Raw genomic sequence first — 4827 nt, 5'->3', positions numbered from 1 at the left:
AAGGAAAAAATGTAACTTTGGGATGATAAAAGCAAGCGACACCCCTCCTCCCCCCAGCAAAATATGAAAAAAGAAGGAATGAAACAAATAAACTTAACATGTTCCCTCAAAAATAACCCCCCTGTCGTGAACATGGTGATCTTAGGAAAAATAACAGATATTCAGAGTTCAGTTTACAGTTAAAAGAAACATAAATATTTGTAAGTCTATGTAGACTTAAACTCTCAAGGAGTCTTTGGATGTTGGATTATGGTTTTCTCTGTGTCTTTTAAGACCCTTACAAATGGGCATTTACAGGTAGGTTGCCGGTACCTTTCTCTCCCCAGTTCTTACTTTCTTCCCTCTCTCCAGAGATTTTCTGACCCTGGGAGACTTATATAAATCTACAGAATAATAGAAAACGGTCTCAAAAGATTGTAAGGAAGATCAGAGTTCTGTAGCACCAGGCACCATGTAAAACACATTGTAAGTAATGTTCCTTGCCACAGATACCTTACAGTTCAAATAAACAAGTCAGACAAAAGGTGGGATGGGAAACACAGGCAAGTTAACTAAGCAATATCATACAGCATTTCAATATCAGAGGCTGCTACAGAACCCAGTCTTTAGTGTTCTTGCCCAGTGCCTTATTCATTAGACCAGTGATTTTCAGGCAGGGTGCCATAGCACCCTGGGTGCCTTGAGATCGTTTCAAGGGTGCTGTGGGATGCCACACATTGTTAGCACCGTTAGATGTGCAAATGTGATTCACAGGATAAACCCAGAGATTTCAAAGAATGTTAAAAACATTCTGACTTGTTCTGGTCTCTCTCAGTTCTTTGCAACAGAAAGATTGCTCTATTATTTTTCCATAATTAAAAAATGAGTAAAAACTAAGAGTGGGCATTTTCTGAGGGGTGCCTTGAGTCTAAAAAGGGTAAGAACTACTGCATTAGACCATACTACATTATGTGAATAGGCATGACATTTCTCAAGATAAGGAAACTGGCTCATTTAGCTTGTATTTCTGGCTCCAGTCCATACGGATTAAGATTACCAAATAATTATTTTATGGGAATGCTGCTGTTAAAACCATCTGATTCCTATGTGCCTAAGGCACTATATTCGTGTGATTCTGAAAATCTACTGGTGCTAAGAATGTGAGAGAAAGGTAAGATCATGGGAATATAGGTTGAACAGAGTCAATTTTGTTACAACAAATAACAATTTTGTTATAACTAATCTTTACCACCTTCTTCCCATAACCCCTCAAAGCTCAAAGTCCATTTGAAGTGAATGCAAGAATTCACAACACTTGTGCTGCTGCAGCTCCTTGTCAGTGCAAGGAAAGTGTTGGAGTGACTGGTGTAGAAAGGGTGTCCAGGGATGTGTTGAGTCAGCACGTCCCTCAGATATCCCGGGTTAGTGGGCCTTTGTATGTCTTTGACCGGATACGTATTTGGGTATAATCCTAGAGGACAGCAGCTCTGCAAGCACCATTTGCCTTTCTCTGCAGATGAATTTCTTCTGAGATGTAGTGTTGCAAAGAACAAAGATTTTTCACTGCTATCTTCTACCAGCAGGGGTTATTGGAGTCCCTGGCATTAAAAACAGAAGAGCTCGCAGCCTCAAAACATTTTTTTTCAGGCTGATCCTCAAATGAACTCTTGCAAATGAAAGGGAACCTGCCAGCATACCCCAGTGTTGTGTGACTCAGTAGGTTCAACTTTTCACACCAACCAGCAATAGTTTTCTGTTGCAATTAGTGAATTTATTGTTTATTTAATGTGCACAGATTCCTGCTATCTGCACAAGATGGTAAGGGCCAGTTCATGAATGAGAGAGTGAAGGATTTACTTTGTAAATCCTGATATATAAAATGTGTCTGGTTACCAGTTTTATGTTCAGGTTTCATTTATAAACAGCTTATAGGCAATCATGTTAGAAGCTCATTACAGATGCCAGAACTATGTGGGAAAAGCACATGAGTAAAAAGTGTTCTAGATGGTAAGAAATCCTGACAATATATAACCTGATGCTCTATTGGATTAATTAAAACCTATTGATTAACTGTTTATTAAAACACCTATTAATTTTTTATTAGCTCTTTATAAAGTATTAATAGGAGGGACTTTAGTATAAAGTCTGATCATGTACTTGTGTCAAACCTGGAGATTTCTGAGTCAGCATCAAGAATATTCAAAAAGGAATTACATAATCACACTATACTCATCAAAGTAGCTTAAAAATAGCTAACCCACATACAGTACGGAAAGCTAATACAATGCTGGGTACAGAAGTCTGTTGTGTAGTGGCCAAGGAGTGATACTGACATTTAAGAAGCAAGCAATTTAAAAAGTACTTGTAGCAGTGGTTCTTCAGCTAGCAATAGCTAGAGCTGCTCCTGCTGGCCCTTCTCCTTTCAGTTCTCCCATCTCCCACTTCTTGATTCCTGGAATGTTTAATTCCGTGGCCCACTAGAAAGGGCTCTCGACTGATTACAGTCTGAAAATCATGGACCCATTTTAGATAAAAGTTGTAATGAAAGGCCATTTCAAAGAGGTTATTAGATCTTATGGTTAAAGCACTGGCCTGGGGCCCAGCACACTTAAGTTTGGAGTCTTTATAGTTCTCACACAGACTTCTTGTGCAACCTGGGCTAAGCCACTGAGGCATAAGTCTGCACAGGGATTTCAAAATTGGACTGCTATTTTGGGTGCCAAAGCCCAACGTAGTGATACACAAACACCCTGATTAACTGTCATATAACCTTATGAGAGCTCACATTTCTGCTTGAGAGCATAATAAGCAAACCTATCTAATCCCTGGTGCTACTGAACTACTCAGCACCAAAGCCCTGGCAGGATATTCAGGCTAGGAATTTCCTTACTGGTCTTACCTGTGAAGTCCTCTTTGCTAGGAGTTTTTAGAGCAAGTATAATAATAGATCAGGCCTGACACAAAAGTTTGGGTCAAACAGCCAGTGAGCAGACAGAAGACAATGTCCTGGTATCTTGTTTTAGGTGAGCTATACTTATCCAATGGACCCAGCAGCTGTCATTGGTTGGAGATGCAGTTTGGCCAACTACAAGTATTATAATGAGTCTCAGACAAAAAAAACTAGGCTAGAATTAAAGTTGCAAAGAAATATGAGTAATTTTGGGATGAAGACAGCTGTGGAAGGCACTGTCCATGTCATGCCCATTTGCATTTTACAAAACAGCCCAGGGATAAGGCAACTTGTCTGTGAGGTGGGAGAGCTCGGGTCATATATTTGCTTTAATGAATAAATATCAATACAAAAGCAGCATCATAGGAGTTAATGAGTGAGCCTGACCAGGCTAGCTTGGAGTTAGGGCACTTTCCTCAGTGGTGGAAGAATGGGTTTAAGCCTCAGTTTCAAACCAGCAAAGAGGGGGTTGCAAACTCTCAGACAAGTGCTTTAATTAGTCTTGCAGGGGTTTAGGTTGTAGCCGTGTTGGTCTAAGGATATAGGCAGACAAGGTTCCTTGGATGAATTTGATATCTTTTATTAGACCAACCCAAATGGTTGGAGAATAGTTATTAAGCAAGCTTTCGGGTTCAAAAACCTTTCGTCAGGCTCAGGAAGCTGCAGCAGTTCCATCCAGGAAGAGCACACACCAACTGCTGCAGCTTCCTGAGCCAGACAAAGGGTTTTTGAGCCCAAAAGCTTGCTTAATAACTATTCTCCAACCATTTGGGTTGGTCTAATAAAAGATATCAAATTCACCCAAGGAACCTTGTCTGCCTTAATTAGTCTTGGGCCTCTGTCTGTGATTTTTCATGCAAAAGAGCTGACCCAGCTTAGGTGCTAGAGGAAGATTCACATCTGGGAATCCCAGGTATAAGTAGCGATCTTCGTCTGACCTGGAGTTAGGTACCTAGCTACCTTTGTGGGGTGGGGCTTAGGTTCTGTCCCTTCCCTCAGCATTTTTAATGGGCTATCTGGGTGGTTCCCAGTTCAGCTTTCTGGGATTTCCATTCTTAGGCATTGAACTCTCAGTCCATGAATTTAACCCTTAGTTTCTCTTTCTCATTATTTTTTTCTCAGGTGTGGTCAGGCTAATGGAGCCATCTGACATCATGGGGGGTTTGGGATGAGAAACTGATCACTGCTCAATTTGTTGAGGCACAGACTGATACTTTTTCCATGTTTGTGCAGTGCCTGGTAAAATGGCTCTCTGATTTTGACTGTGGTCTTTCAGTACAAAAATACACAGGGTTTGAAATATGGGGGGCCTCTGGGGGGAGGGGGACGGACACACGCGGCTTGGTACCCCCCCACAAGAGATGAGAGCTCCCAGCCCACCCCGTGCCTTTCTAAGCAGCTCAGGCGGCGGTGGTGGCGACTTCCGGCTTCTGGCTGCCACCACTGCAGACCCCTGCAAGAGTCAGAGTGTAATTTGAACCTGGCAATACATACAATGACTATTTGTGGGGCACTTGAGTGATGTATGCAATCAAAAAGCCAATAGATGCTTATACTAAAACTCATAGAGACATCACCCTTCTGCTTCAAGGCCAAGTTGCAAGGGTGGGGAGAGAAGGCAGCTCTTGACGATTCAACTTCCAGCTCACCCCAGCTACTTCTGTTTGGCAGATTTGTCAGGGGCACTAGTTCAGGAAAGAAAATATGAACCTACCAAATTTTCAAGTGCGCTAGAAGTGGAACATTTAGATGATTCCTACTACTCAGTTCAAAGATGTGGTTTGCTTAGTACCAGTAGAAAGACTGTCCTTGCCCTGACACAGGTAAGGATGTGTGCTGAGGGAAGAACTGACCAGAAACATTACAGTTTGTTTTCTCTGTTCTTCTTTCTCTCTTTC

This window comes from Alligator sinensis, unplaced genomic scaffold (genome assembly GCF_000455745.1).
Source record: "Alligator sinensis unplaced genomic scaffold, ASM45574v1 scaffold197_1, whole genome shotgun sequence".
Classification (NCBI taxonomy): Eukaryota; Metazoa; Chordata; order Crocodylia; family Alligatoridae; genus Alligator; species Alligator sinensis.
This window is presented reverse-complemented; position numbering follows the sequence as displayed.